Source organism: Pseudophryne corroboree, chromosome 1 (genome assembly GCF_028390025.1).
Source record: "Pseudophryne corroboree isolate aPseCor3 chromosome 1, aPseCor3.hap2, whole genome shotgun sequence".
Classification (NCBI taxonomy): Eukaryota; Metazoa; Chordata; class Amphibia; order Anura; family Myobatrachidae; genus Pseudophryne; species Pseudophryne corroboree.
The window spans coordinates 929,234,189-929,251,745 of record NC_086444.1 but is presented as its reverse complement, the minus strand read 5'-3'; the positions used below and the strand labels follow the sequence as shown (position 1 = coordinate 929,251,745).

At 46.0% G+C, this 17,557-nt stretch overlaps 1 pseudogene; it reads left to right on the top strand.

Annotated features, from left to right (window-relative positions):
- The first annotated feature begins 16,731 nt into the window (after positions 1-16,731).
- On the top strand, positions 16,732-17,232 carry LOC135050187 (spindlin-Z-like; annotated as a pseudogene).
- Positions 17,233-17,557: the final 325 nt, after the last annotated feature.

Sequence of the window (17,557 nt, the reverse complement as noted above, 5' to 3'; positions counted from 1 at the left end):
ACATCATTTTTTCACTGTTGGATTTTGCTGAATAACATCCATGAGACTGTTTGTTGTGGTATGCAATCCAGAATTTGTTTTTATTAATTTTTAAAAAAATGTATATGAAACTTCACACACCCCTTCGTGTTTGTGCTTTATACTGAGCCCAATACGAAGTCAGGGAGTGAACGAGGACGATCATCCAGCCTGCTGAAATAAAGAAACCGTTACATGAAAGTACGGCGTCTGTTGAAGTAAGCATAGATGTGAGCATCATCTAGAAGTATCTGCATGTGAATATTTGGGGCACACCCATTTTTGGCACCAGGAGTATTTACTTAGAGGCTTTAAAGAAACCTTTATAGGCTTTCTCCAAGTGTATGAAAGTAAGCACACATGAGAGGAGCCACGCCTATCTTGAAACACCAGGGTGAACCCTTACGGATACCTGCACACTTCCCCGTGTCACCATAGTTCACAGAGTCCGGGCAGAAGTCACCCTCATTCAAATTAACTTTTTTGGGGAATCCCACTGAACCCTTGTACATTATTTGTGTTCTCTCTACATGCAACATCGATTGAAAGCTATTTCCACGAAGAACACGTTTTGGGAGCATTAACGAACTTCCTCACCATCATTCTTGGACAGAGATCCCACGGTGAAATACAACTATCATCTTAACTTTGCGCCAACAGTAGGTTCCATCCTACCTTTTCTTGTTGTAAATATGTGTCTGTTAATTGTACAAAAATACAGTCTAGAGCTAGTAACACAATGTACTGTATTTAATTTAACTTAATTTGATTTGCAAAGTGTAATATTGGAATAGACTAGACAGTGTGCATTGAATATTTTCGTACTCATTTTTTGAAAAGTGTATTAAGATAACATTTTCTTTATATATATGTATCTACACATACAGTATATACTGTATGTATGTATACTGTATATGCAGTGGCAGATTGGACCACTAAGACCTACCCCCTAGCTTGTCCGCACAATAGGTCTCAGTGCGCAGTGAACCACAACGAATTCTATATATACAGTACCCCCCTTTTTCGCCAGCCCAGGTACATATACTATCTGCTGAACCCCCAAGGCCCCAGGGACATATACTATGCCCCTTGCCCACACCCCACCCCACTCGAAGAAAACTAAACTACCCCTGGCCCATAAGACATACCTATTTTTTTTGTGCAATGTTTTTCATCTGTGCATGCATCTAGGGTGCACTGCGCGCATGCGTCTCAATGGTATTCGTACAGAGTCGCAGTACAGTTTACAGACATACATACCCAGAATTTAAAGAATAATGTGTTGAGCATTCCTAGGCTGTTGCAGGGGGTTGGTTAATCAGGCGCAGATGTAACGTAGTATGGGTGTGTTGCTAAAAGAGGTTGTGTATAGAGATACTGCATCACTCAAATTGGAGGCCAAACTTGGATGATCTGTACCTAGCATAGGGGTGGTGCAAGTTTCAGTGGTGCAAAAGTGGGTATCATAGTCCTTGCATATCGGATGCACTTCAGGGAAGGGCACTGTAGCAACATTAGCAGAAGGTTGCAGACGCAACTGCAGCAAAAGATGCAAGGAGGCCACAATGATGTCCAACTCAGAATCAGGCTCTATGAGGAGAGACCCCACCCCTCTTGGCAGACCACACCGCTTCAACAGACCCCGCCCCCACTAAGGCTACTTTCATAAATTTCTCGGGCTGGTTTACCATCCCAATCCGCCCCTGGTCATCCAGCTATCTCTGTGCAACCTTTTGGCTCAAAAACAATATTGTGAGCTGTGAGGTGTTGAGAATAGACTGGAAATGAGGGGAAATGTATGTTATTGAGGTTAATAATACTGTTGGAATAAAAACACCCCCACATTCTGTTATTTTACTTGTTTTGATGATTTTTTAGGAAAAATTCAGATACAAACCAAAATCCACAAGGGTGTTTTGGCTAGAGATGAGCGGGTTCGGTTTCTCTGAAACCGAACCCGCACGAACTTCATGTTTTTTTCACGGGTCCGAGCAGACTCGGATCCTCCCGCCTTGCTCGGTTAACCCGAGCGCGCCCGAACGTCATCATGACGCTGTCGGATTCTCGCGAGACTCGGATTCTATATAAGGAGCCGCGCGTCGCCGCCATTTTCACACGTGCATTGAGATTGATAGGGAGAGGACGTGGCTGGCGTCCTCTCCATTAGAAATTAGATTAGAAGAGAGAGAGAGATTGTGCAGAGTCAGACAGAGTTTACCACAGTGACCAGTGCAGTTGTTGTTAGTTAACTTTTGTTTATTTTAATATAATATATCCGTTCTCTGCTATATCCGTTCTCTGCCTGAAAAAAAACGATACACAGCAGCAGCCAGTCACACAGTGTGACTCAGTCTGTGTGCACTCAGCTCAGCCCAGTGTGCTGCACATCAATGTATAAAAGGCAAAGCTTATAATAATTGTGGGGGAGACTGGGGAGCACTGCAGGTTGTTATAGCAGGAGCCCCCAGGAGTACATAATATTATATTAATTTAAAATTAAACAGTGCACACTTTTGCTGCAGGAGTGCCACTGCCAGTGTGACTAGTGGTGACCAGTGCCTGACCACCAGTATAGTAGTATATTGTTGTATGTATTGTATACTATCTCTTTATCAACCAGTCTATATTAGCAGCAGACACAGTACAGTGCGGTAGTTCACGGCTGTGGCTACCTCTGTGTCGGCAGTCGGAACTCGGCAGGCAGTCCGTCCATCCATAATTGTATTACAATATATACCACCTAACCGTGGTATTTTTTTTTCTTTCTTTATACCGTCGTCATAGTGTCATACTAGTTGTTACGAGTATACTACTATCTCTTTATCAACCAGTGTACAGTGCGGTAGTTCACGGCTGTGGCTACCTCTGTGTCGGCAGTCGGCAGGCAGTCCGTCCATCCATAATTGTATTATTATTATAATATATACCACCTAACCGTGGTTTTTTTTTCATTCTTTATACCGTCATAGTGTCATACTAGTTGTTACGAGTATACTACTATCTCTTTATCAACCAGTGTACAGTACGGTAGTTCACGGCTGTGGCTACCTCTGTGTCGGCAGTCGGCAGGCAGTCCGTCCATCCATAATTGTATTATTATTATAATATATACCACCTAACCGTGGTTTTTTTTTCATTCTTTATACCGTCGTCATAGTGTCATACTAGTTGTTACGAGTATACTACTATCTCTTTATCAACCAGTGTACAGTGCGGTAGTTCACGGCTGTGGCTACCTCTGTGTCGGCAGTCGGCAGGCAGTCCGTCCATCCATAATTGTATTATTATTATAATATATACCACCTAACCGTGTTTTTTTTTTCATTCTTTATACCGTCGTCATAGTGTCATACTAGTTGTTACGAGTATACTACTATCTCTTTATCAACCAGTGTACAGTGCGGTAGTTCACGGCTGTGGCTACCTCTGTGTCGGCAGTCGGCAGGCAGTCCGTCCATCCATAATTGTATTATTATTATAATATATACCACCTAACCGTGGTTTTTTTTTCATTCTTTATACCGTCGTCATAGTGTCATACTAGTTGTTACGAGTATACTACTATCTCTTTATCAACCAGTGTACAGTGCGGTAGTTCACGGCTGTGGCTACCTCTGTGTCGGCAGTCGGCAGGCAGTCCGTCCATCCATAATTGTATTATTATTATAATATATACCACCTAACTGTGGTATTTTTTTTTCTTTCTTTATACCGTCGTCATAGTGTCATACTAGTTGTTACGAGTATACTACTATCTCTTTATCAACCAGTGTACAGTGCGGTAGTTCACGGCTGTGGCTACCTCTGTGTCGGCAGTCGGCAGGCAGTCCGTCCATCCATAATTGTATTATTATTATAATATATACCACCTAACCGTGGTTTTTTTTTCATTCTTTATACCGTCGTCATAGTGTCATACTAGTTGTTACGAGTATACTACTATCTCTTTATCAACCAGTGTACAGTGCGGTAGTTCACGGCTGTGGCTACCTCTGTGTCGGCAGTCGGCAGGCAGTCCGTCCATCCATAATTGTATTATTATTATAATATATACCACCTAACCGTGGTTTTTTTTTCATTCTTTATACCGTCGTCATAGTGTCATACTAGTTGTTACGAGTATACTACTATCTCTTTATCAACCAGTGTACAGTGCGGTAGTTCACGGCTGTGGCTACCTCTGTGTCGGCAGTCGGCAGGCAGTCCGTCCATCCATAATTGTATTATTATTATAATATATACCACCTAACCGTGGTTTTTTTTTCATTCTTTATACCGTCGTCATAGTGTCATACTAGTTGTTACGAGTATACTACTATCTCTTTATCAACCAGTGTACAGTGCGGTAGTTCACGGCTGTGGCTACCTCTGTGTCGGCAGTCGGCAGGCAGTCCGTCCATCCATAATTGTATTATTATTATAATATATACCACCTAACCGTGGTTTTTTTATACCACCTAACCGTGGCAGTCCGTCCATAATTGTATACTAGTATCCAATCCATCCATCTCCATTGTTTACCTGAGGTGCCTTTTAGTTCTGCCTATAAAATATGGAGAACAAAAAAGTTGAGGTTCCAAAATTAGGGAAAGATCAAGATCCACTTCCACCTCGTGCTGAAGCTGCTGCCACTAGTCATGGCCGAGACGATGAAATGCCAGCAACGTCGTCTGCCAAGGCCGATGCCCAATGTCAACCTAACCGTGGATTTTTTTCATTCTTCTTTATACATACATAGTTACATAGACATCTTCTCTTTATCAACCAGTCTATATTAGCTGCAGACACAGTACAGTACGGTAGTTCACGGCTGTGGCTACCTCTGTGTCTGCACTCGGCAGGCAGTCCGTCCATAATTGTATACCACCTAACCGTGGTTTTTTTTCATTCTTCTTTATACATACATAGTTACATAGACATCTTCTCTTTATCAACCAGTCTATATTAGCTGCAGACACAGTACAGTACGGTAGTTCACGGCTGTGGCTACCTCTGTGTCTGCACTCGGCAGGCAGTCCGTCCATAATTGTATACCACCTAACCGTGGATTTTTTTCAGTCTTCTTTATACATACATAGTTACATAGACATCTTCTCTTTATCAACCAGTCTATATTAGCTGCAGACACAGTACAGTACGGTAGTTCACGGCTGTGGCTACCTCTGTGTCTGCAGTTGGCAGGCAGTCCATAATTGTATACTAGTATCCATCTCCATTGTTTACCTGAGGTGCCTTTTAGTTGTGCCTATTAAAATATGGAGAACAAAAATGTTGAGGTTCCAAAATTAGGGAAAGATCAAGATCCACTTCCACCTCGTGCTGAAGCTGCTGCCACTAGTCATGGCCGAGACGATGAAATGCCAGCAACGTCGTCTGCCAAGGCCGATGCCCAATGTCATAGTACAGAGCATGTCAAATCCAAAACACCAAATATCAGAAAAAAAAGGACTCCAAAACCTAAAATAAAATTGTCGGAGGAGAAGCGTAAACTTGCCAATATGCCATTTACCACACGGAGTGGCAAGGAACGGCTGAGGCCCTGGCCTATGTTCATGGCTAGTGGTTCAGCTTCACATGAGGATGGAAGCACTCAGCCTCTCGCTAGAAAACTGAAAAGACTCAAGCTGGCAAAAGCACCGCAAAGAACTGTGCGTTCTTTGAAATCCCAAATCCACAAGGAGAGTCCAATTGTGTCGTTTGCGATGCCTGACCTTCCCAACACTGGACGTGAAGAGCATGCGCCTTCCACTATTTGCATGCCCCCTGCAAGTGCTGGAAGGAGCACCCGCAGTCCAGTTCCTGATAGTCAGATTGAAGATGTCAGTGTTGAAGTACACCAGGATGAGGAGGATATGGGTGTTGCTGGCGCTGGGGAGGAAATTGACCAGGAGGATTCTGATGGTGAGGTGGTTTGTTTAAGTCAGGCACCCGGGGAGACACCTGTTGTCCGTGGGAGGAATATGGCCGTTGACATGCCAGGTGAAAATACCAAAAAAATCAGCTCTTCGGTGTGGAGGTATTTCACCAGAAATGCGGACAACAGGTGTCAAGCCGTGTGTTCCCTTTGTCAAGCTGTAATAAGTAGGGGTAAGGACGTTAACCACCTCGGAACATCCTCCCTTATACGTCAACTGCAGCGCATTCATAATAAGTCAGTGACAAGTTCAAAAACTTTGGGTGACAGCGGAAGCAGTCCACTGACCAGTAAATCCCTTCCTCTTGTAACCAAGCTCACGCAAACCACCCCACCAACTCCCTCAGTGTCAATTTCCTCCTTCCCCAGGAATGCCAATAGTCCTGCAGGCCATGTCACTGGCAAGTCTGATGAGTCCTCTCCTGCCTGGGATTCCTCCGATGCATCCTTGCGTGTAACGCCTACTGCTGCTGGCGCTGCTGTTGTTGCCGCTGGGAGTCGATGGTCATCCCAGAGGGGAAGTCGTAAGCCCACTTGTACTACTTCCAGTAAGCAATTGACTGTTCAACAGTCCTTTGCGAGGAAGATGAAATATCACAGCAGTCATCCTACTGCAAAGCGGATAACTGAGTCCTTGACAACTATGTTGGTGTTAGACGTGCGTCCGGTATCCGCCGTTAGTTCACAGGGAACTAGACAATTTATTGAGGCAGTGTGCCCCCGTTACCAAATACCATCTAGGTTCCACTTCTCTAGGCAGGCGATACCGAGAATGTACACGGACGTCAGAAAAAGACTCACCAGTGTCCTAAAAAATGCAGTTGTACCCAATGTCCACTTAACCACGGACATGTGGACAAGTGGAGCAGGGCAGGGTCAGGACTATATGACTGTGACAGCCCACTGGGTAGATGTATGGACTCCCGCCGCAAGAACAGCAGCGGCGGCACCAGTAGCAGCATCTCGCAAACGCCAACTCTTTCCTAGGCAGGCTACGCTTTGTATCACCGCTTTCCAGAATACGCACACAGCTGAAAACCTCTTACGGCAACTGAGGAAGATCATCGCGGAATGGCTTACCCCAATTGGACTCTCCTGTGGATTTGTGGCATCGGACAACGCCAGCAATATTGTGTGTGCATTAAATATGGGCAAATACCAGCACGTCCCATGTTTTGCACATACCTTGAATTTGGTGGTGCAGAATTTTTTAAAAAACGACAGGGGCGTGCAAGAGATGCTGTCGGTGGCCAGAAAAATTGCGGGACACTTTCGGCGTACAGGCACCACGTACAGAAGACTGGAGCACCACCAAAAACTACTGAACCTGCCCTGCCATCATCTGAAGCAAGAAGTGGTAACGAGGTGGAATTCAACCCTCTATATGCTTCAGAGGTTGGAGGAGCAGCAAAAGGCCATTCAAGCCTATACAATTGAGCACGATATAGGAGATGGAATGCACCTGTCTCAAGTGCAGTGGAGAATGATTTCAACGTTGTGCAAGGTTCTGATGCCCTTTGAACTTGCCACACGTGAAGTCAGTTCAGACACTGCCAGCCTGAGTCAGGTCATTCCCCTCATCAGGCTTTTGCAGAAGAAGCTGGAGGCATTGAAGAAGGAGCTAACACGGAGCGATTCCGCTAGGCATGTGGGACTTGTGGATGCAGCCCTTAATTCGCTTAACAAGGATTCACGGGTGGTCAATCTGTTGAAATCAGAGCACTACATTTTGGCCACCGTGCTCGATCCTAGATTTAAAGCCTACCTTGGATCTCTCTTTCCGGCAGACACAGGTCTGCTGGGGTTGAAAGACCTGCTGGTGACAAAATTGTCAAGTCAAGCGGAACGCGACCTGTCAACATCTCCTCCTTCACATTCTCCCGCAACTGGGGGTGCGAGGAAAAGGCTCAGAATTCCGAGCCCACCCGCTGGCGGTGATGCAGGGCAGTCTGGAGCGACTGCTGATGCTGACATCTGGTCCGGACTGAAGGACCTGACAACGATTACGGACATGTCGTCTACTGTCACTGCATATGATTCTCTCAACATTGATAGAATGGTGGAGGATTATATGAGTGACCGCATCCAAGTAGGCACGTCACACAGTCCGTACTTATACTGGCAGGAAAAAGAGGCAATTTGGAGGCCCTTGCACAAACTGGCTTTATTCTACCTAAGTTGCCCTCCCACAAGTGTGTACTCCGAAAGAGTGTTTAGTGCCGCCGCTCACCTTGTCAGCAATCGGCGTACGAGGTTACATCCAGAAAATGTGGAGAAGATGATGTTCATTAAAATGAATTATAATCAATTCCTCCGCTGAGACATTGACCAGCAGCAATTGCCTCCACAAAGTACACAGGGAGCTGAGATGGTGGATTCCAGTGGGGACGAATTGATAATCTGTGAGGAGGGGGATGTACACGGTGATATATCGGAGGGTGAAGATGAGGTGGACATCTTGCCTCTGTAGAGCCAGTTTGTGCAAGGAGAGATTAATTGCTTCTTTTTTTGGGGGGGTCCAAACCAACCCGTCATATCAGTCACAGTCGTGTGGCAGACCCTGTCACTGAAATGATGGGTTGGTTAAAGTGTGCATGTCCTGTTTTGTTTATACAACATAAGGGTGGGTGGGAGGGCCCAAGGATAATTCCATCTTGCACCTCTTTTTTCTTTTCTTTTTCTTTGCATCATGTGCTGATTGGGGAGGGTTTTTTGGAAGGGACATCCTGCGTGACACTGCAGTGCCACTCCTAGATGGGCCCGGTGTTTGTGTCGGCCACTAGGGTCGCTAATCTTACTCACACAGCTACCTCATTGCGCCTCTTTTTTTCTTTGCGTCATGTGCTGTTTGGGGAGGGTTTTTTGGAAGGGACATCCTGCGTGACACTGCAGTGCCACTCCTAGATGTGCCCGGTGTTTGTGTCGGCCACTAGGGTCGCTAATCTTACTCACACAGTCAGCTACCTCATTGCGCCTCTTTTTTTCTTTGCGTCATGTGCTGTTTGGGGAGGGTTTTTTGGAAGGGCCATCCTGCGTGACACTGCAGTGCCACTCCTAGATGGGCCCGGTGTTTGTGTCGGCCACTAGGGTCGCTAATCTTACTCACACAGCTACCTCATTGCGCCTCTTTTTTTCTTTGCGTCATGTGCTGTTTGGGGAGGGTTTTTTGGAAGGGACATCCTGCGTGACACTGCAGTGCCACTCCTAGATGGGCCCGGTGTTTGTGTCGGCCACTAGGGTCGCTTATCTTTCTCACACAGCTACCTCATTGCGCCTCTTTTTTTCTTTGCGTCATGTGCTGTTTGGGGAGGGTTTTTTGGAAGGGACATCCTGCGTGACACTGCAGTGCCACTCCTAGATGGGCCCGGTGTTTGTGTCGGCCACTAGGGTCGCTTATCTTTCTCACACAGTCAGCTACCTCATTGCGCCTCTTTTTTTCTTTGCGTCATGTGCTGTTTGGGGAGGGTTTTTTGGAAGGGACATCCTGCGTGACACTGCAGTGCCACTCCTAGATGGGCCCGGTGTTTGTGTCGGCCACTAGGGTCGCTTATCTTTCTCACACAGTCAGCTACCTTATTGCGCCTCTTTTTTTCTTTGCGTCATGTGCTGTTTGGGGAGGGTTTTTTGGAAGGGACATCCTGCGTGACACTGCAGTGCCACTCCTAGATGGGCCCGGTGTTTGTGTCGGCCACTAGGGTCGCTTATCTTTCTCACACAGTCAGCTACCTCATTGCGCCTCTTTTTTTCTTTGCGTCATGTGCTGTTTGGGGAGGGTTTTTTGGAAGGGACATCCTGCGTGACACTGCAGTGCCACTCCTAGATGGGCCCGGTGTTTGTGTCGGCCACTAGGGTCGCTAATCTTACTCACACAGCTACCTCATTGCGCCTCTTTTTTTCTTTGCGTCATGTGCTGTTTGGGGAGGGTTTTTTGGAAGGGACATCCTGCGTGACACTGCAGTGCCACTCCTAGATGGGCCCGGTGTTTGTGTCGGCCACTAGGGTCGCTTATCTTACTCACACAGCGACCTCGGTGCAAATTTTAGGACTAAAAATAATATTGTGAGGTGTGATGTGTTCAGAATAGGCTGAAAATGAGTGTAAATTATGTTTTTTGAGGTTAATAATACTTTGGGATCAAAATTACCCCCAAATTCTATGATTTAAGCTGTTTTTTAGGGTTTTTTGAAAAAAACACCCGAATCCAAAACACACCCGAATCCGACAAAAAAAATTCGGTGAGGTTTTGCCAAAACGCGGTCGAACCCAAAACACGGCCGCGGAACCGAACCCAAAACCAAAACACAAAACCCGAAAAATTTCCGGCGCTCATCTCTAGTTTTGGCAAAACCAATCCAGATCCAAAACACGAAGGACAGACAGATCCAAAACCAAAACACAAAACCTGATAAATGGCCCGGTGCACACCCCTATTAAAAAGGAAACTCCCTTTTAATGCCGCTGCTGCAGCAGTAGCAGCAGGTTTATAGTGCACAGAGTAGAGTAAAGGGCAGGCACAGAGCATGCCACACCAGAACAGCATGTAACTAGGTCGGCATTGCTGGGTTCAGGACTTGCATGGCAAGCTCTACACATTACTGTTGTGTTTTATGTTTCACATGCTAAAAAAAATACAGTATACCCATGTAAGGGGAACAAGACCACCCTATTATACACACAGGGGTGTAGCGAGGGTGGCTCCAGTGGAGCGCGAGCTCCAGGCACCGGAAAAGTTAGAGGGCGCGATGAAACCCACCCCCATACCCTTCCCGCGGGCCACTGTACTGTCAGCCACAGAACAGGAGAAGCAGGGGGCGCAACTGACTCAGAGACTATGTAGGGAATAGGGCAGGCCAGTGGCAACAGCAGGATACACTGACAGCCGGCACATGCCGGAGTTCTGCCCACCCTCTTTATATGTCTCACTGTCTGCTTGTAGCTGTGCAGCAGGGTTAATGCTGTCCTGCCCAGGCTGTTGTAGCATCTCTCTGTCCCGGCTGCTGCAGCACTTCTCTCTGTCTCTCAGGAAATACTGCAACATTATTTTCATTGAAGCATATTGGGATTATCAGGTCTGAGATATCAGTTCTAGGGTTAAGGCATTGGGGATTATGAAATAGTGTGTGTGGGAGGGGGGGGAAGGGGGGCAATTTTGATGCAGTATTTTTATTGAGAGTTCAGGGGGGGAGTTGGGTCTGTGGGGGGGGTCACATTTGGGGGCATTATTTTAATTGAGGCATTGGGAGATTATCAGATTGCCATGAGCTCCACAAGGTCTACAACCACCCTTGTCACCAATTTAGGATTTTTAAATATTGTTTCTTTTTAAATGTAACATGCCACCACATGTTGGCTAGGCCCCCAATTCAGTATTCAGTATAGGGGAGGGGGGCACCAAAACATGCCCTTTCACCGGGCACCATGGCGCCTAGCTGCACCTCTGCATACACAGTAGCATTACACACAGATACTGTATGCTGCAATTCAAATCTCTGCAATTCACTCCTCTGTAGACCCTCCTGTAGTTTTAGGGCTGCAGTGCTGCAGACCGACAGTGGCTGCAGACCGACAGTGGCTGTAGAGCCCACAGGATAGTGGACTGTTTCAAAACACTGTCTTTATTCCTCTTGTTATTCGTGTCGGGGATGGTTACCAAATAAACATCAGATCCTCAGCAAGCAACAGCACGTTGCCCAGGCAGAGGGTGAGAAGGGGGAAGGGGCATGGAGGGGAGTTTAGTTGACACTCGGAAAGGAGGGGAGGGGTGGGGAGGGTTAGTGCAATAGCTAAATAGCATACATTTAAATCTAAATTAAATAAAGCTGGTATTCTGGAGCCCACATGTCACTTCCAATAAACATATTAAAGTGTACAAATAGGTATATATGTAATAATTATATGTACAGTACATATAAAGAAAATTTGAGGCACTGATACTGTATACTGTAAAACATATATATATATATATATATATATATATATGCACGGGAAGTCCCACACTCTCACCCGACACAGGTAACGGCTGGGGTGCCAAATCAAAGTCTGATCCAATCACGGAGTCAGACTCATAGTACAATACAGTATTTCTCCACATTCCAGTGGAAAAAGATAGCACTCTCCAGACTTGCGTGATATGATGTAAGCAATAAAATCATTTATTCAAAAGCTTGGTTCCATGTAACTTCATGTCACAGAAAGAGTATATATACACAGAAAGGGCTCACCAACGTTTCGGTCCTATGCTCGGACCTTTCTCAAGGTATACGCCAGTCAATACATAATCAAGACATCAGTAGCATCGCTTACCTCTAATCATAATTGTGTGAGTGGTTAAATATTGCACGGACAAAGGGCGTGCAATGGTTAAGGGGTCATAGCCCCTTGCAACGGTGTAAACAGCGCACGCAGGGCCTGATGACCTAGTAGGTGCTGTGGTTGAAGGAGTGGCGGGTGCGGAGGAGATACGGAAGGAAGAGGGGGTCCAGGGGAGACGCGGATGGTGGGCGGTTTGCACGGGGGCCGCAGGTGGGGGATGGGTTGGTGCGGTGGTGCCGCGGGTGGGGCAGGGAGTCCGGAGCCACTGCGGGTGGGGAGGGTGCGGTGATGCTGCGGGTGGGGAGGGGCAGGTGCGGGCGTGCTGCGGGTAGGGGAGGTGGTCCGGAGCCACCGCAGGTGCCAGAGGTGGGGTGTTGCGGATGGGGCCCAGAGGTACTGTGATTGGGGGAGGGGTGTGTAATGCTTCTCCTGCTTCTCCTCCTCGAAGCAGCTAAGCTGCTGTCCTCCCTTTGTCAGTGGCACTCCCGGAGACTCACACAGCAGCCAAGAAGCCAGTCACTGTTGTTAGTGCCGGTGTCCCAATGCACCGCATTACAGGGAAGAAGATGCACTCAATAAACTACAGCTCCCAGCAGGCCTAAGCGTTGGAATGCTTCAGCGCTAAGGGCTGCTGGGAGCTATAGTTTATTTAGTGCATCTACGTTGGGACAGCGGAGCTAACAATACTGACTGGCTGGCAGAACTGACTGACTCGCTGAATCAATGTAAAAGTTGACACTGTCAGTGACACTGCACACCCACTGCACTGCACAGCACTGTCACCTTTTACATTGATTTGGCATCCAGACATTACTCTCCGCTATATCACTCACTATATCCATTACATTAGTCATCTCGGGGCTTCCAGGCCGGCAGCCCAGGTGCTGTGTTGCGGAGTCAGGGCCTCTGGGGATCTGGGCGCGGCTGTGGTGGGTGAAGCACTTCTGTGACAACACACGCAGAGGAGGCTCTGGGGCTCAGAGAGTATGCGGCGCAGGGAGCGCTATGAAAGTCTTCGTCTGCGCTGCTTTCATACACATCTATGCCGGTGTCCGCAGCAGCTTTTGTTCCACCTGCGCCGTGGCTAGGGAGTGGGGATTGTTGATGCTGGAGGGGCAGCGGGACTGGCAGCAGGACATAGGATGCTGCAGTAAAAGTTTTTTTTCCCCCTATCTACTGCGCAGAGACTTGCTGCAGATGCAGTGGCATACCCTCCAACTGTACCTTTTTGGCAGGTACAGTACCTTTTTTTATGGTCTCTCCAGAATTTTGGTTCTCCAAACTTCCATTGAAAGTATACAAAAAGGGGCGTGACCATGCCACTTTACCCATGACCACACCCAATTTTCGAATTTGTCGAGATTTTTATGTGTAAATTGTTGGAGGGTATGTTGCTGCAGATGCAGTGGGCCTATTTTGGGGTGTGGAGCTGGAGCTGCAGCTCCATCAGCCCCATTGTTAATCCTGCTCTGGGAACACACTGCCACCAAAGGCCATTGGATGTAATCTGTATGGAAGGGTGTTTCTCGCCCAATCAGCTGTGGACTGGGTGTGATAGACCTGCTGCGAACCCAATGAGGGTTCCTAGCCATGCCCAGCATTTATACACAAACGCACAGAGTCACAGATCTGGGCTAGTATATAGGAAATACATATATATATGTATATATATAGCAAGTGAAGTGCAATAAAGAGTGCCTACTAGTGTTTTAAGTATTGTGAAATGAATCACCCTGTGAAATGTGAAAAAAAAAATTCTGCCAATGACTTATCTCACTTAAAAAATCTTCGGTCAAATCACCCATGGATGATGGAATATATGGATAAAAAAGCAAAGAAAATCACACATTGGTGGTCATTCCGAGTTGTTCGCTCGTTGCCGTTTTTCGCAACGGAGCAATTAGGTGGAAAATGCGCATGCGCATGGTACGCAGCGCACATGCGTTCACTAATTTAACACAAAACTTTGGAGATTTGCTCAAGCTCGACGTTTTTTCATCGCTCGAGTGATCGTAGTGTGATTGACAGGAAGTGGGTGTTTCTGGGCGGAAACTGGCCCTTTTCAGGGGGAGTGCTAAAAAACGCAGGCATGCCTGGAAAAAATGCAGGAGTGACTGGAGAAACGGGGGAGTGGCAGGCCGAATGCAGGGCGTGTTTGTGACGTCAAACCAGGAACTGAACGGACTGAGGTGATCGCAATCTAGGAGTAGGTCTGGAGCTACTCAGAAACTGCATGAAAATTTTTAGTAGCAATTCTGCTAATCTTTCGTTCGCAATTCTGCTAAGCTAAGATACACTCCCAGAGGGCGGCGACCTAGCGTTTGCAATGCTGCTTAAAGCAGCTAGCGAGCGAACAACTCGGAATGACCACCAGAGTACATACCATTAAGGTTATATAGGCATAATAGCTCTTAATTAGGAATCAAGCGGGTTTTAGAAATACACATTTGAGCCAGCTCTATATAAAAAAGTTTACAGTTTTAATACAAGTAAAAAATTTGAGTAACAACTGTTGGTAGCACACGTACAAGATAAAAGTTTAAAAGAGCTTATCTGTCCGCTATGGGAAGTCCTGGGTATGTAGTAAGTCCATGACCCAACGCGGTTCATCCTGTGGTTTAGGACTTCATCAAGGGGATGTATCACTGGCAGTGTGTGTGTGTGATGTCTGTCGGGACATTAAACCCCTGTCAAATCGCGATGTCTCGCTGATCCTGTTGTGGTGAATGGGGGTTGTGTCCAATCACACTATATATATATATATATATATAAATATATACATACAGATCCCTGCACTCTCACATAACTCTGCCAACAACTGGGGTGCCAATCAGAGTCCAACCCACTTAGAGGTGGGACCCATAGTACAGTACAAGGTTATCCACCTAGTGGAACAGATAGCACTCTCCAGACTTTATCTCAATTAATCAGCAAAGAGAATTTAATAAAGGTAATCTCACAGTTCCAGTTTAGAGTCCAATTCCGACGTTTCGGTCCACACCAGGACCTTTGTCAAGGAGTTACAGCATGGTTACAGCAGACATCAGCACAGCACGGTCAGCATAAATGGGAACTGGACTCTAAACTGGAACTGTGAGATTACCTTTATTAAATTCTCTTTGCTGATTAATTGAGATAAAGTCTGGAGAGTGCTATCTGTTCCACTAGGTGGATAACCTTGTACTATATATATATATATATATATAAATATATATTAGAGATGTGCACCGGAAATTTTTTGTGTTTTGGTTTTGGAATCGGTTCCGCAGCCGTGTTTTGGATTCGGATGCGTTTTGGCAAAACCTCCCTGAAAATTTTTTGTCGGATTCGGGTGTGTTTTGGATTCGGGTGTTTTTTTTCAAAAACCCTTCAAAAACAGCTTAAATCATAGAATTTGGGGTTAATTTTGATCCTATAGTATTATTAACCTCAACAACCACAGTTTCCACTCATTTCGAGTCTATTTTGAACACCTCACACCTCACAATACTATTTTTAGTCCTAAAATTTGCACCAAGGTCACTGGATGACTAAGTTAAGCGACCCAAGAAGGCGGCACAAACACCTGGCCCATCTAGGAGTGGCACTGCAGTGTCAGACAGGATGGCACTTAAAAAAATTGGCCCCCAAACAGCACATGATGCAAAGAAAAGAGAAAAAGAGGTGCACTGTGGTCGCTGGACGGCTAAGCTTAGTGACACAAACACCTCAATATCACAGGAATTATTCGTTCTAATCAATGGTATTATTGGTTCAAATCAATGGAAGAAAATGACAAAATCACTGGAATTATTCGTTCTAATCAATGGTATTATTGGTCCAAATCACTGGAAGAAAAATGACAAAATCACTGGAATTATTCGTTCTAATCAATGGTATTATTGGTCCAAATTACTGGAAGAAAATGACACACATCGCTCAGTACAGATTACAGGATGTATAGTCACCAGGTGTATAACACACATCGCACAGTACAGTATACAGTATGCAGCTCTGGAGGGATCAGTATTTGGCAGGAAGGCGAGGCTTGGTCCTGGCAGCAGAGTGACAGGCGACCGTATAGTAGCAGCCAGCTCCAAATCTGGCAGTGTGTGGAGAGGGAGGGGGTGAGGGAAGGGAATGAGTGCTGGAGTGTCTGAGCGGAGGGTTTGGAAGTTCAGGGGGAGTGAGGCGGGAGCTGCTCTTCCATAGCAGCACACAGTGGTGGTGACGGAGTCTGACAAAGGAGGGAGGAGGAGGATTGGGGCAACTGGCCACAGGGGAGCACTGTGCCACAGCCATCACCTGCAGGGGGAGTAGAGGGAAACACATCCTATCTGCCCCAGATAAGTGACTTCTGATCAGAGCAATTGAGGGTCTGAGTTTTTCTGAAAGGTGGAAAGGAAGGGGTTCTTTTTCATGTAGACTGGAAGGACTACAACAAACTTGGAGTGACAACACTTTTCACCCTAGTTCGGCAGCCCTGCTGCCCTTTAATACACAGATGAATGAAGACTCCATTTGGAAAGGCGGCCGCTCAGTGATCAAGAGCTGATGCAGCACATGCAGGTGTTTCTGCAAATATGATGAAGAAAAGAACATCTTATAAGAAACATCGAAACAATTTGGGACCAAGTAAACCAATCTCCCAGCCAAGGCGAAATATTGTAGGCTGTAGAATACAGAATGGGTGGAAAGAGGGCAGTGGGACAATAACCCAGTGGAAAGGAACAGTTCTGGATCAAGTACCAGTGAATCCTTCCCTTTGTCTTATAAAGTATGATGGATTTTATTGTGTCTATCGATTTGAACTTCACAAGGATGACAGGGTGTCTGTTCTTGAAGTTCTACCAGACAGAGTTGCCTTATAAGGAATCAGTGATGCCCATTTGGCTGCCACAATGATTGGTAAAGCAGTAAAGCACATGTTTGAAATAGAGGATGGTTCCAAGGATGAGTGGCGAGGGATGGTATTAGCAAGAGCACCTATTATGAACACATGGGCCTATATTTACTAATAATCCGAGTTTGACCGATTTGTGTTTTTTTTTCTAAGTCCAAACACGGGAATTCACTAAGCACAAATCTTGGCAGAGTTTGGGCTATTCGTAATGGTTTTAACGGCAAAGTTCAGAAATACGAATGAATAGACCATCGGTCAAACGCGGCTGTTATTTCATACAACACAGGTATTCACTATTCGTTCGTATTTGGGTGTTAGTCTCTGAGTGCTAAATTGCAGTCGTATTTTTTTGTGATTCGTTAAAAAAAAGTGGCAAAAAAATAGACCTGCTTTTTTCAGGCGTATGTAAACACTTGCAAATCATTCACACC